This window comes from Chroicocephalus ridibundus, chromosome 15 (genome assembly GCF_963924245.1).
Source record: "Chroicocephalus ridibundus chromosome 15, bChrRid1.1, whole genome shotgun sequence".
NCBI classification, from domain to species: Eukaryota; Metazoa; Chordata; class Aves; order Charadriiformes; family Laridae; genus Chroicocephalus; species Chroicocephalus ridibundus.
Window position 1 is genome coordinate 5,338,378 of NC_086298.1, and position 16,221 is coordinate 5,354,598.

The following is a 16,221-nucleotide window of genomic DNA, read 5'->3' on the forward strand; positions in this document are numbered from 1 at the left end:
CCTATGAGCTCTTCAGTGCAAGACCTGTCTCTCACAATATCTTTGCACAGCCACTTGCACAAGACCAGCCGGGTCTGAGCTGGTTCCTCTGGATGCAGTTGCAGCAAATCTGCTAATAACAAAGTCCCCTCAACCAGCACCGGGATTCCTTTTAAAGCCGGGAGAGCACCTACATGACAGAAACTTAGTCAGGAGTCCTCATTCATTCTTTCTTTTTCCCTTTTCCAGGGGTTTTTTGACTGTTCTAGGATCTAAGAGAGACATCTGAAGCTGAAGAAAGGAAGCGACTTGCTCACAGGTTGACACCCTGCCAGTGATCATAACAAACCCTGAAATTGGTATTTTCACCCTCATTTGGATGATCAGGTGTAAATATAAATTTTAATTATTTACATAATTAAGTCAGTAATTTGCTGCCCATCAGAAATGTTTGACGATATTTTGGTGCCATCTGTTTCCTAATTGAACTTAATCTCTAAAAGATGTTACAAAAATATCCACAAAATAATAATGATAAACACAAAACAATTCCCCCCTCTTTCCCCCATAATTACTACTATTTTCAGTCATTTCATAGGGAAAAAAAGGCTGGGGTTCAGATGTGCCAGGGTCTCATAGATAGATGAGCAATGAAACAATAAAAAAATAAGTGCTTAGAAGGAATGTTGAAGATGCATAGGTGCATAGGGAAGGTGCATAGGGAAGTCCTGACTGCAGCGATGTAGGTGGAAATAATAAAAAAAAATCAAACCAGAATACATTACAGGACCTCTGCAAGTGATGCCCGTGGCTTGTGATGGTCCTCTGACTTTCAACCACATCAAAGATGTCATAAGGCTTTGAATTCACGTGTATAAGAACAGAGGTGCAAGAATGCAACAAGCGGTACAGGCCTGAAAAGACAACATAAAATAATAAGAAAATGGTTAGACATAAGAACTACATCTGTATGCAGGTTTTCCTTCTTCTGTGCAGCAAAACAAGTAACTTTTCAAAGGCAAATCAACAGTGTTAGAGGGTTAGAGGGTCACTCTCCAGCAGCACTTGGGCTTTCAGGTACTTCAGGCAAAAATGATACAACTTTTTTGGTCCATGGGAATTAACTGGAATATTCAAGTTGCAAACAGTATCAGGAAACTTGTCCCCACCTCTCCTTTGAGTGCAGAGATGAACTGTGTAGACCTGCTCTTATTCTCTTTTGCTAAATCAGTTTCTCGGTTTGTTTTGAACACAGACTTTCCAGGATCCCTTTCTGACTTTGACCACGTTGACAATTCCTGTAAGTGGGTTGCAAACCAATCAGAACATGTTCATTTTTAAAAATGAATCAGTTTATCAAGCTTCAGAAAAGATGCAGTTCAGGTCTGCTGCAAGTCTGGCTTAAAGATTTAGGTTAGCAGTTACTTTATCCCTTGCCTTGTAGGAACAAAACCTTCTTGCTGATTGAGTTGTCAAAATCAAGGATCATCTGATGGCTCCCAACAGACCTATATAAAATTGGTGTACTCAAATCAATTGGCTTTGCTGGAACTGAAAGAACTAGCTGTCAACCACATATGGTGCACATTTGTTCATGTGGACGGACTCCAGACATCGCACCAGTGCTGTTAAAGCCAGAGCTCTTTCTCACAGGTGGCACAAGATTTCCATGGGAAAGACTTGCTGCCTTTTCTTTGACCACTTTAATGATGGGGAAGAGGAGAGATGGAGCTTATGGATGAAATCTGAAGGAAAGCATAAAAATCCTCTGTGTGTATGTGTGCATGTAAGGACAGTCATACGGAACTTCTGTTGGTATATTCCAAATGTGCTTTCATTTTGATGGAACATAGAAAAGATCAATATTTTTCTCTTGTGTCCCAAAAAAATCATCATGCTCAAAGAATCACTAAAATTGAGTAGCTAACGAGTTTGATAGGAAAGGCATGTCACCACCTCTGTAGTCACATTAACTTTCCAATTTCTGTTCTTTTAATCGCTCCTTTCAATTGTGCATGAAGAAATCTGTTCAATTTAGTCTCAGCCTAAAGGGCTTTTTGTTTTTTTGTTTGTTATTTAATTTTCAGGAATGCCAGCAGATCTCTCTCTGAATTATTTGAGTTTGAAAACAAATGTGCTTTCCTCATATGTTCTGATCAGACATCTCACGCTTTGATTTCTCAAAAGTAGATCAGGATGGACTTGCCGAACTGTTTTATTTTGTAGAGGTAGTTGTGACATAAAAATTAAGTCAAGCTTGAAGAAAATTGGATAAGTGGTTGTAAAATTAATAACACCTAAACCAGGAAAATGTGAGTTTACAAATTATGGCATTTTCTTGCAGTTTCAATATTTTAATGTATGTTCATGAGCAATTCCCGTAATGTAGACTGGCAAAATAATTATTTAAGTTTATAATTTTAAAATTATTAAAACAATATTTCATCAAGTATATTTAATTCCCATTAAAATCTATCAAGCAAGCCAAGTTTGATTTTTTCGAACCTTGAATCCTTCCAAACTGTAGATTCTGCCAAAACGCTGTAAGTTTTTTTTAATATCATTTAAGAGGCTTAAGATACTGTAAGCCCTCAGAGCAGTTTAAGAGGCTTACTGTAAACTCCCTAAAACTGCAGAGCAATTTAAGCAGTTAGAGCACCCCTAAGGTCCACACCCTCCCCTGGAGTAAAGTGGCACAAGCCCCCCGGTTTCCAAAGAGCTTCAGCGCTTTTCCTCTGCCAGGAATCTGTCCTGAAAACTTTAGAAGCCTTAAGCCTCTTTGGGCCCTGTGTGCACAAGGCAAACAGGCACTCCAGCAAGCCCTTGTCAAAATAGTTTGAGCCGCCGTTGCTAGTTCAACATCTCGAGTCCAAGCACAACAGACATTGCAGGGGGTTTAAACGAGATCAGTTGCTTAATGTCCAAAGTATTGAAACTAGCACACTCCACGGGGTTCTTCCTCAAGAAGAAAGAGGTACTAAAGGTTGTAGAGTTATTTGAGGGGAAAAGGGTCCTCAAACACGCGACTTGCTATGGTTACATGCAACAAACTGTATTTAGAAGATATAAATTACTTCCCACAGCCTGACTCTTCTGCTAAGGGGACAATAGAAAAATAGCTCAGCTTGGAAGCAGTTTCTCAGAGAAATTCTGCCATCCTCACATTCCCTCGATGCCACTCTTCTCCACGTTGGCATGTTGGCACGTTGTGAGTTCTCAAGTCTCAGCACTCTGCTTGGGCACTCGGTTACTGCGGGACTTGCAGGACCAGAGGGGTTTTTCTTATCTTACCGTGACCATTTGCAGATCCTAACACGCAGCAATCAGAAGAGATTGTCAGCTCATCCTGCACCTAGTTAATGGTATTAGTAGATATCTATAAAGCAATAATGGAATTTAGTGTGCCCATTACACACGCATCCTCCTTGAGCTTTGATCTCGTGCCTCCATGTAGGCCAAACTGTAACATTCGACTCAGTCTTGTTGAAGTCTCAGTCTGAGACTCAGTAATGGATTTAGGCTTTGTCACTGAGATTCACCTCAGTTCCAAAATGGGAATTTAGACCCTAGAAAGCACTGGTTCAGCTATCCAAGTCATCCCGGGTTGTGAAATGCACTAATGAAGAGAGCTAGGGCCTAGTATCTAAAAGGACCTCAACCCATGCAGAGCTGACAGGCTTTCCCATCCTAGATTCAGGCTGCCTTTAATCAAGGAAGAGGATTGTGAGGGGACAATTAGCTAGGAGTAAATCATCCCCTGTATCATCAGAGCCCAGTATAGAAAACCTTTCTTGTTCTTCTGGAGAAAGCCATTAATGGGAGCCAGCAAAGAGCTTCACTCCGCGCATGCCCAGAGGCTGGATGCCAATTCAATTTCAGCCAAGGCCTACAGCCATTGGAATGACAAATCTTTCCTTAACACTCTTATTAAATCCTAATCTCAATCTTATTCATCATTATTAAGCCTTGAAATTGGGCTGAATCTTTAAATGAGGTGAAATGAAAAGACGAGAGGTGTTGGGAGTATGTGAAGTGGGGGGAAGAGAAAGATTTAAAGAGACAACTTGAATTCCCTTCATCACTTGAAGAGTAATCTATCCAGATTCAGGAACTGATAGAAGCAAAAGATTTTCAGATGTAGCTAAAAAAGAAAAAAAAGAGAGATAGAGAGGGAGAGAGAAAGAAAAATAAATTGCCCATTAGAACCCAGACTTGTAATATTAGTCTTTCAAAGACTTCTTGGTAAAGTAGCGTGCACACAAGGAGGAGGTTTTGCAGAGCAGAGGCTAAGGACATATAAAGAAAAGATAAATCGAGGGATTAAATGTACCAAGGTGGTTTAAGGGATATTGAAACATGACTTCACTGAGGTGTCTGTTTGGCCCAGGCTACTATGAGGATAAGGAATGGTCTGTATCAGCTGGGTCCATGGCAGCGAACTCACACCACAGGAGAGCACGAAACGCTTTTAAAGGTCTCAAACGGACACCAATGAGATCATTCCCGATTTACTCATACTTGTTACAGGAGAATCAGCACCTACACTGAGTACCTTTCCAACCAGGATCTTTTATAACAAAAATATTCTGAGTTTGGAAACACTGGAACAAAACAGGAGTTTAGTTTTAGCTGCTTGACCATGGAACCAGACCTTGGGGCTGACTTTCTCCACGGGGGGTCAGGTTACGGTCTCAGCTTCTCCAGCTCTCTGTGACTCTCAGTATCAATCCAGTGCCAATCCCATCTTCAGACAGTTCTGCTGATGTAAGGGAGATCACAATCTGCCTCACAAGGAACGGATATTTTTTGCGTTTAAAAATAAATATTCAGATTTAGAGCATTTCATGACGCAGGGTGACCCACACCATCTGCTCCTCCTGACAGTACTTGGGAAGCCCGCAGGTCTGCTTTTCGAATCACATTACACATGTATAATACTTTTTTTCTCATTGTTGCTTTTCCTATTTTTTTTTTCAGATGGGACTAAGTCAGAGCAATAATTTCTGCTCCCTTCTCACAGTCCTTGCTTACCCAAAATAATTCATCCAGCTCATTGAAGATTTGTGCATATCTACAATCTGTATCCCAAAATGCTAAAACAATCTATTTAACCTTTACGCCAGCTAATGCATACATTAGAACAAGGACCTATATATGAACATAAAAATGTGAGAAATTGAAACTCACTGACATAAAATCAAAGAGCTTGGCCATAAAAGGTGTCACTTTTATGTGATTATCTTGCCAATATCTCCATGTTGCTAAACTAAATCAAACTGCAATTTTTCCCACATGTATTGCATTTAATGGAGTCCGTTAATGGCAGCGATTCCTTATAGATCTCCGTGTAATGGAAGAACGGTTCCTTGTGCCATAACACTGTGGAAGCTGAACCCCCCCACACGCACACTGCCATAGATCTTACGAGCTTGACCTTATATGACTCACTGTGTCAGGCAACACCGAGCACCACTTTTGCTAAGACAATCCTTCAGAAAGATGGAAAGGCGCTTCAGGGAACTCGCTGCTGCCAGAACCTGGCTCAAACCGTGCCCGCAGACTGCACTCTCCAGCTTCCTCCTCTCGCCGAGCTGGACGCCGTGTGCTGCTGAGCTCAGGGGTTGCGCTTCTGCAGCCTCGCAGTTACTGGAGAGTTTGGCTCCTAAATTTTTGCAACAGGGTCTGTAGCAGAGACACTTCTCTCTTTTGCCCAGCAGAATGGCTTCACTTCTCTGCAGAACTGAAGATGATCCTGTTAATGAAACAAAACAGAACGCCACAGCGAGCTCCTTTAAGCCACGGATTTCAAAAAAGTGGAGGGAAATGTCTACTTCCCCAAGTTTATAGCTAGGGAAGTTGAAACCAAGTGATTTCCCCATGTGCGCCCAGCAAACCAATGGCAGAGTCCCCGGGCAGAACCCAAGTAGCCTGTGTCCTTGCACCATGCTCTTGCTGATAGATCAGGCTATTTCTGTGTATCTTCAGCTCCTTTTTTCTCCTGCCATATACCTACGCTTGGCGAAAGCAGAAAACACAAAGTAGAGAACGTACAGATCACTCTACAGCCCATAATCTGGAAAACCCATGACCAGTTAAGGCTGCTCCAGTATCCCACCAGTGTCCTGCGCCCCAGGGAGCCCCTCACACCCACAGCACATACTGTCGCGCTGCATAAACAGGCTCGGTGGGAGCAGAGCTTACAGAGGGACCTCGCTTTTGTCCTGTACCAAAATGAACACAGATTGTTGAGGGTCACTTTCCGCTGGCATTAGTCCTTACTTCTCCCTGAAGAAAATCCTCCCTCCTGAAGCCTGTTGAAATCAATGCAGGGGCAGCCCAGACTAATATGACATCCACAAGCTATTTTTTTAAGTTATGTTATTAGGAAGATTTTACTCACTGTTGTTTTAAAACCCCTAGAAACATGAAAATTCCATTTTCCCTGCATCTATTCATCCTCATTAACCACGTGCTGATTTCTTTATTCTTTTCTGCTGTGGGTAGAAAATCCAAGCCAATGCAACTCCCTTTCATTTCACTTTGGTATCAGCCAGAATTGGAAATTTCTGTGTTGTGTATGTGCCAGTGTCAAGGTCTGTAAGGGTGTATCAGTCAACAGTGGGATCATTGCTAATGTTTTAGCAGCATTCCTGGGCAAATTGAGTTTTCTGTTTTCTATGTTTTTAAGGCATTGGATTTTTTTGTTGTTGTTGAAACAAATAACATCTGTTGTCCAGAGTAATATTCCTCAAAAACAATTGTATAAGGGGGAGTAGGTGGGAAGGAGATAAGAAACAAAGCAATCGAAACTATGCATTTTAAAATTATTTTCAGAAGCAAGACAGGTTTGGGGGGTCGGGGGGAATAAGGACTTGAAGTGTGTAAGTAGCAGTTTTAAACTCCGGAATTGCTAAACAACTATTCCATGGAAAACTCAAAATTTTGTTCATTCGTTCTCTGCATCACAAATTGCAATCAGGATCTAGCTTGCAATCAAAAAATCACAAGTCTCCATAAACGGAAATTCTTCTCCCAGAAGGTGACAGGAGTTCATTTCTCAGAAGGCAACGTTCAAGTAATTATTTTGGTTTAAAATACTTTAACAACAACCAAAAGAACCAACCAGTTTCATCCCCAATTGTAACATATTCCATCATGTGACCCAGAGACACCAACTCAGCAGGATGGCACAGCAATAGATGCTTTCTCTTCACACAGCTTACACGAGCAGCAAAAAAAGCCTGGTTGGGCCTGAAAACCTCATTGCTTTTCCATGTTAATTTTCGATCTTTAATGAATTGCTTAGCCATTTGAAATATAAACATCATTCTCTACGCCATCTATCTCTACCTCCTATTGCTAGAGAAAAAAATGTCAGTGTGTTATTTCTACAGGCTGCTTTGGTACATGGGAAAGAGCCTCTTGCCTAGGAGCTGCCTTTTATGTTTGTCCAGCAATATGATGCTCTGCTACATTATTTGTCATCCTCGCGAGATCTTCTATCCCACTCCAGCCCTACAGTCCTCCCTGTGGTCACTGGCACTTGGGAGTGCAGAAAATCTTGCCATTTTTGTAATGTTGGTATGAATTTGATACTAATTTCCTGCAGTATCCCTCGGATCATCTAGTCACCTCATGGGAAAACTGAGCGCAAAAACTGCGCCTGTCCTACTTTTCCAGAATGAGCCCACTGCCATCCTCCCACTGCACCCCACATATCCCTGCAGAACAGAGAAGCAGCAGCTATAGCCCAAAGGTGGAACAAAGGAAATGCAAATTTTTTCCGCTTTTGGACTATTAAAGCTGAGAATATCTGATTTTTCCCCATCCCTTGAGGCCTTTTTGGTGGAAGGATTGGGAGGAGATTTGAGGATACGGGGTGATAGAACTCCTCCCACGGAAGATTTAACCAAGGGATGAGGTCCCAGGGCAGTGAGAATGAAGGGCAGGGGCTCACAGGCACAGGCAACCTCGGTGTTTTGTGCGAGAGATGGCCCTTCAGCGCAGGGAATGTAGTTTATCTCCATCCTGAAAGGCACCATGTAATTTTATGGTGTCATAAAAAGGATTATTATACTAATAGGAGTTAATAATTCTAAAAGCTTCATGACCTCTGTGGTCATCTTGGCTGGGCTTCAGCCGGGGTGATTTTTTATTTATTTTTTTTTTGTGTGAGTTGAGTTGGCAATGACCGTTAAACACAAGAGGCCAAATTCTCAGCTGGTGTAACTCAGCCTGGCTCCATCCAAGCCAGCGGACCTCTGCCTGCGTGTACAGAGAGGTGAACCTAGCCAATGGACTCCGGTGATATTTTGCAGACTTGAAGAGAAGAAATGTAAAACTCTCGACATAATTTACTCTGCCCTGGGATCTCAGACTGCATTGTCCTACTTTTTGTCCTCTGCAGTGTCTTTTGAGCCACCCTTGGGTGTACATGGGCTTCTGAACTGAGCTATCTAGCATAATCATCTTAAGGAAACAAATAACTACACACACTGGCTGGTTTGTTGGTACTGAAAAACGGATGTAGTTTAGCTAATGTTCAGTGCCAGAGTCCTCCTGTGTTCTCCTGTGAGCAAATCAGAGGACAGAGTTAGCAACAGGAAAGTAAAGACCACCTGTGCTCCACAAGATGGTGATTTTTAACTGCCACTTACTGCATGGTGATCAGGCATGTCCCTGATGAGTTTCTGTGTGTCAGTGTACAGGCAGAGCAAGAACCAGCTCAGATCTCTTCCTACCATCCAATGCACCGCTCTGCTGCTTTTAAACCGCTGCATTCATTCTACCGCAGCTGCCCGGGTTAGCATGGCCCTGGGAGACAGACTGCAGCAGACCCAGAAAGGTGCCTCCATCCCTGCTTCCAGGACTGACCTCATCTCTCTGGCTCTCCGTTTCTGGGATGAAAACAATATATGGGGCATTAGGTTTTCTGTTCTAAAAGAGAGGTTTACACTGCAGTGCTGAGAGGTAGCCTCAAACAGGGAGAGATGTGGCATTATAAGCAAGAACCGTGCTTGGCCCACCATTGTTCTCCCTGCAGGAGATGTTGGGTTGTCCGTTTCGCCATCTTCTCTATCCACATTCTGATGTTTATATAGATATCTTCAAATATATACATACATACACGCAGACGTACGCATACTTATATGTATGTATACATAAGCAACACTGAAGAACTGTTTGTTCAAAGCACAGACCTGCAGAGAAGATTAAATCTGTTCCAACGCGCAGACAGCGGCTTGACCTCGGTGATGCTGCTCCCTAAATACGCTAATAGAAGATCAGAATCCGGCCCCAGGCTTCTCTGAGAAAACCCTCAGAAAGAATATTGATATCAGCGCCTTGTGCTGACACCACCTAATCAGCATTACCTCTTAGCATGAAGAATCAGGGCTCAAAATAGTCCACTCCAGTGTCTTTTGATTGCAAAGTGTTTCAAGAGAGACGAACTGTGTGCAAAAGACTAATAAAACTAAGACCCATCGCCGCGTTTGCATTTTCCACTGGGTTTGTCTGCGTTTTGCATCTGCTAAGCCCTGTTGTGGGGATTTCCAAGGCGCGGCGCTCCTCACCTCCGCCGGGATCGATGGGCGCTGAGCGCCGCGTCCCGCCAGCAGAGCTGAGTCCTCGCCCAGGGGCAGAGGCTGCTGGGGCTGGGGAGGGGGTTTAGCAAGCGAGGGCACAGCTCCAGGTTCCCTGCATTGAGGCTAAAGGAAGAGCACGGAGGACAAAGCAAATATTAGCCCGGATTTCCGGGATTTCAGCAGCTACAAGTCAAAATGGAAAACAAACGAGGAAAAATTAAATGGAGTGGGAGCTCCTGCTGCTGAGTTGAGCAGCACCGAAGCAGCATCTCTCTCTTCTTTCTCTCACTCACTCTATCTGCGGCCCGTAAAAACAACTCAGTGTGTACGTATTTTTGGCACAAATCACAGTGTCCTGTGATTCTTGATTATAATTATAATAATGGGTTTCAGAAAGCCTGCAAGTGTTTCTGGGAATTATAATAAGGGTTTAGGACAGACATGTTGTTTATATGGTTAGTGTTTGTTGCATATTAAACCAAGTTTAGCAGAATAGCTGGTGGTGTAAGAAATTTCAAAATACACAATTAAATGCAAACAAGCAGAAAAACGCCTCTCTTCTCCTTGAGGGACAGACATGCTTATATTGTCGTCTTCACCCTACGAGCAGGGATTAAAGCAGACGCAGATGGCTAGTTCCCTTGTGCTGGTAATTCCATTGCCTTTGCCCTGTCTGAATTTCCACTCCTACAATCTTCTTTTAATTTACCATGAGAAAAATATGTATTCGATCCTTTTTTCCTTCATGTTCTACTCATCTCTCTTTATGATTATCCTTGCTTAAAGCATCCAGCCATGCAAAAGCTCCACCGAGTCATGCAGCTCCCATTACAACAAAAGTAGAATTATTCCCAACGATAGCATCTTTTTCCCATAATTTTTTTTTCCAAGAGTCTTAATTTCTATTCAGTCACATGACCAGATTTCCACTTTCTCCCTTGTGAAATTATTCTGTAGTTTAATAGCTGTCTCTAAATTGTGGACAAAAGCCCCCGAGGTCCACCTTGTCTCAGAGCTGGCTCTAAGTGCCTCCTGATGTTTGTGACCTTGGAAAGACTCGCCAGTTGCAGGCATGGAGTCTGTAGATGCTGGATGGAAAGAGGGGCCCTCAGAGATGATGCGAAGAAATAAGTGATTTTGTAAAAACCTGGACAAATTTTCATTTCTTTGTTCGTGGTTATGATGGAGAGATGGAAACCCACAGAAGGGACTGCGGGCGTCTGCAGGATTTTGCGCCTGGCTGAGCAGGAGGAACGGAGATGGCACTGAGGCCTGAAGTGAGGTTTCTGCGGCCGAACCTGCCAGGCTGCGATAGGACTAAGGGTGGAACCTGGCGCTGGGGCTCACGCAGGGACCCTGCAGTCAATGGGCTTACCCTGGGCTGACTCACCTCCCGTCCCCTCGGAGATGGTTTCTGCCTGCCTCGGAGCTGCAGCTTTTCTCCGTTTTGAAGGGGGAGAGAGGATAAAATAAAGATAATAATAAATAAACCCCATGCATCTTCCTCCTGGCTGTGTTTTCCAAGGCTGCATCTCAATATCTCCCCATCCTACAGCCAGGTGCTGCCAGATCCCTCTCAGAGAGAGCCAGTCGCAAACACCACTGCCTTCCCAGCCGCTGCAGACTGCGTGTTGATCCTGTTCCTCTCCTTTGTTAACACAATTGCCTTCACCTTTACATAAATCAGATTTAGAGAACACATTGCGTCTCAGAAGCCTTGGGACACCTCGAGGCCTCTCAGTTCAATGGAGCTCATTATGGAAATCAGCTAAATGCTGAGCAGAGAGATAAGTGCTAACTGTTTACCAAACCCCTCCACCAGAGATATACAGCAAGAGCTAATGGGAGTTCATTTGCAGCCTTACTCAGTCATTCAACCCTCCTTTATCTGCTCCTTCGACTAATCTACGGGGAAAGATGCACAAGTTTGCATGAAAGATCTTTCTGTGTAGCTCCTCTTGGACAGGCAGGGTGGGGAGAAGGGTCAAGGAGGAGCTGACCTTATGTCATGAGGAACCAAAGCAAGCCAAAATCCAGATGCTCAGCTCCAAGTGTTCTTGAAGATTGCTGATATTCTCAACTTTGTCGTCAAAGCCCAGTAAACAGAGATCGCCATGCCAAACAGGAGGAAATCCTCCAACCTCCCATGCTTGCAAAGAGCGTGCATCTCTCGGGAGGGTGACTGGCACAGCAATGAGCTGATCGAGGGTGAAAAGAAGGGCTTTCAGAAGGATTGTGGGGAGGAACAACGTATCTCTGAGCCACGAGGGGCAGAGGAAGCTGTTACCCAAGGTGATGGAGCATAAAGCCTCATGTGAAAAGTGGATGTAAAATGCTCCCAGCTGTGGGAGTGGGGGGGAATGGTTTTCTGGAAGCATTTTTCAGCCTGGTCCATCCAGAGCCAAGTACAGGCAATCAGAAGGAAGATATGGATGAAAATACGTGTGGAAGGACATTCTCAGATCAGCAGCTACAACAGAAAGCCTGGGTGGACCTGTACAACACAGATAAACCACAGCCAGCTCTACTACAGGCGCTTTTTTTTTTGCCAAAACATTTTTACTTAGGATTGTGAAACTTTACAAGCTGGGGAATGGTTTTGACTTGTTCCTCAACTCCATATTTTTTAAGTTTTAGAGTTGTCAAAACATTTTGTTCTGACATTTTCTCTGAAAAATGCCAATTTTCCAGTTCAAGATGACTTCCCATTTTTAAATTAGTGCAGAATTATTAATGTCACGATTTTAAAATAAACACAGAGTTATGCTACCTTTTAACTATTTAATTATGGAGGGGAGGGAGCTGTTCAAATACCAGATGAAAACGCTTTCTCTTTTTCAAAGTGAAATATTTCTTCCGATTATAGGTTTGCAAAGGTTTCACAGATGTCAGCTTCTTGTCTTAATGCAAGAGAGGAAAACATTTCAAGCTCTCCACAATATTTTTGAAAGAGGAAAGCCCCTTTCAGCTCTAATAGACTCCTTTTATGGCACTAGCTCCATTTGGAGGTTCTCATTAACTACTGTCAATGGTTATAATTTTTGTCTGTCCAACATGAAGAAGTCAGAGGGAGCTGGTGTCTGTCCTTGACATACCACCTTCTACTGAAGGAGCGTAGTAAAGGTGCCTGATTTTCCAAGAATAACCTCTCTCATTAGAATGCAAGCAGACTTTCCAAACTAAGATCATTTTTCTTGTTGTCCCAAATTCCAATACTCTGCCCTTTTCAACTGATTTTCAAGAGAATAGTTCAGTAGTAGGTTTAATTTTTTATTTTATTTTTTACGTCTTGTAAGTTGAACTGCATTTCTCCCTCAGCTCAGAAAACCAAAGCAGAGCTTTTAGCTGCCACTCCTAACCCCAGCATCTTGAAATGGTTTATTATTTAAAATTCAGGACAAATTCTCTTCTCTCTGCCTTAGTAAATTCATGCAAGTAGAGAGGGACAGAGAGTGGAAAGTGAGATGTAGTCTTGCAGTATCGTATATGTTCTTTAAGTGGATGGGCTGGATATCATTGTGTTTTAAGGATAATTTCGTCTTTACATTCAGAAATAATTTTCCATTCTAAGATCTACAAGAGTGATTTATAGACAACACACATAAGGAGAGACACCAGAACACCCAAATGCCACTACCTCTGAGATGGAACATGGCAGTTATTGACCAAAATACAGCAACGCTTTGCAAGGGTGAGCATGGGGATTACTGAGGAGTACTTAGTTTAATTTGAAATTGAAAGAGGATTTAAACAGGGGAAAACAAAGTTGCCTCCATCAAAACTTTACCAAGAGACTGGACTACTATTGCTAGTCCCCGGCAATGTTTGTAGGGATTCTTGGTGCCCAGCCCATGCTTAGCTGGTCCCGGCAGCAGGGATGGGAACTGATCTGGCTGAAAATTATTCCATCATGAAACTCCACTCGGGGTAGAAAGACCGTTCACCAACTGTTCCTTGCAAATGGTTCATACCCCTAATCACTTCTCCATCCATTTTTATGAATTAGGTCCCTTACGTATTGTTTAAGCCGTAACACGATTAACAGCCCTGGCAGCTGAGCTTTCCTGCATTATGTTACAGGAACAACCTGATTCGTTTTTACTAGTTCATTTGTTTTATAAGTGTCTTTTATTACTTTTAACATATCTTAAGTCAGTAGAACTTCTGCTATTTGTCATTATTTATATCTGTTTTCCAGCACAAAGTAAATTTGGGGAGAAACTACTTGCTTAGTGGACCTTAAGGTAACTTCCCCCTGCTGATTTGTTAGATCTTTTGCTTCCAAGGGAATTGGTTGCTCAAATTTTAGCATTGTGCACTTTGGGATGAGAAAGGAGGCAGAATAAAGACAAACAGTCAGCTATTTTGACTTCTCTGTTTCTACTGGATCTGCTGAGCTCCGCAGAGCTTCCCTAGCACAACATGCAACTAAATAAACTTCACTTAAATAAGCAGGCGTTGTTGCCAGATGCTTTGAAGCCTCCTCTCCCCTACCACCTTGGGATTTGTACCCAAGGCTCGTCAAAGCTGTTCTTCCCAGCCTGGGAGTTTACCTCAGCATTAGCTGTACTATTAACTAAAGTCTCCAGCACAAATAAGGCTTGGGTGTGAACTTGCAATCAGTTCTTGAATTGAAAATAAGGAAACTTCTAGAGGTTTCAACTAGTCAGAGTTGTTTTGCACTAGACAGAAGGGCCGATAGGACTAACTATAGATTTCTTTCAAGACTGATGTTCTAATTTCTGCAGGGTTTCATGGTGACCTTTGGTGCATTTCATGATCTGGTCCTTTAGAAAGCACTACATTACATCTCAGTCATTGTACAAATAACATCTTGGGATTATAGCCTGCTGTTAATAAATGTGGTTAATCATCAATAAGAGAGTTTCAGCTATTATACACTGACGATGTAATTTTATACCTCGCCAATCCAGAGAAATCGGTTCCATTCCTTTTAGATTTGCTGGATAGATTTGGGGCCTTTCAAGGTTAACGTCACTAAATCATCAGCTAATTCTAAAGAATCATTTGAGTACCTGGAGAGAACATTCCCTTTTCGTGTTTCTTAGTTAGGTTTTAAATACTTGCTTGGCTTTATATAATCTGCCGGGTTTAGAAGGGAGATTGATACTGTTGTTGCTGCACCAAAGCAAATACACAATGACCTTGATAAGTGGTCTATTTATGCATAACTTTCATAGGATGCATTAACACCACTAAAGTCATCAGTCTCAGACAGTTAGGATCTTCCCTCATTAAACTCCATTTCACTACCAAGTCAGTTGAAAAAAATAAAATAAAATTAGAAGTCAATGAATGGTCTTGTTTGTGGGGAGAAGGAATGTCTCTGCAGAAGCCCGGCTACAGTAATTTTATCGATGCGGGCTGACTACAGGCAGCTGCGCAGCCTGCAGCTCGGAGTGGCTTCACTTGCCTTCCTCTTGACTCACACTGTGGCCGGGTGTAGACGTACTAAATGTCAGCGAGGGAGCAAGAGCCTGCTGAAGGCACATGAGAAAGTCAGGGTTTGTAGACTCTCATTGTTTGGAAATCCTACCAAAGTGGCATTCTCCCCCACCTAAATCCATTTCTGGCACGTTGGGCAAGCAGGACTAGGATGGGAAAGCTCACAAGAGGAGGATGAGGCTTGGTTTTGTTTACTTTGCACATCCCTTTTTAACAAGCACTGGCTGCAGCAGGACTAAAAAGTTAATTTTGCCTTGTCTTAGATATGTCCATTAATTGTCTATCACTGTCAGATAGCTATAAAAATAAGGCAGTCTAGAGAAAAGGCTTCGAGGAGACCTTATAGTGGCCTACCAGTATCTTAAGGGGGGCAACAAGAAAGCTGGTGAGGCACTTTTTAGGATGTTGGGTAATGGCAGGACTAGAGAATTAAAACCAGAGATGGGTCGATTCAGACTGGACGTTAGGAAGAAGTTCTTCACCATGAGGGTGGTGAGACACTGGAACAGGTTGCCCAGAGAGGCGGTGGAAGCCCCATCCCTGGAAGTTTTTAAGGCCAGGCTGGCTGGGGCTCTGAGCAACCTGCTCTAGTGGGAGGTGTCCCTGCCCAGGGCAGGGGGCTTGGAACTAGATGATCTTTAAAGCCCCTTCCAACCCTGACAATTCTATGATTCTATAATAAAACACAGTATATAAGACAGTCCTCCCTAAATTTTCTGGGAGGATACGTGTTTATTCATGCACCTGTGGTGGCAATGGATTAAAAATTTTGTAATAAAAAAAGACATTTTAAATGAATAAAGTACATAACTTACTATAAATTTTCTAGAAAGTTTCCCAATGTTTAGGATGTCCCATAATGACTTTTGTGAGTTTTAATCTGCACATTAGAAGTATCCGTCTTCCAGGAAACCTGCTCATACCTTCCCACCAGGCACTGCAGTGAGTAAGAGGAACGAGAAAGCTTTTCTCTTCGAGTTCATGCTGGCTTCCTGCCTTGGAAGCACGGGGATTACTCCTGTGATATTTTATTTGCAAAGTGTTGTGAATCTGATCTATTAAACTTATTTACAAATTGTTTCGCCAGTTCTATAAACAGGATATCTAATGGAGGAATAGGGAGGACACAATTGTCAAATAACGCTATCAAAATACTATAACATCAACTGAATAAATTACCTGGCGAATG

General features: G+C 42.7%; 1 long non-coding RNA gene across 1 annotated transcript in view; it reads right to left on the minus strand.

Annotated features, from left to right (window-relative positions):
• Positions 1-743: 743 nt before the first annotated feature.
• The window catches only part of LOC134523790 (uncharacterized), a 32,610-nt gene continuing 17,132 nt past the window's right edge, over positions 744-16,221 (minus strand). Inside the window, exons 3-4 of the long non-coding RNA XR_010073405.1 lie at positions 5,428-5,731; positions 744-893 (exon numbers count right to left, since the gene is read on the minus strand). This is a non-coding gene — a long non-coding RNA (uncharacterized LOC134523790). The remainder of the gene's footprint in view (positions 894-5,427; positions 5,732-16,221) is intronic.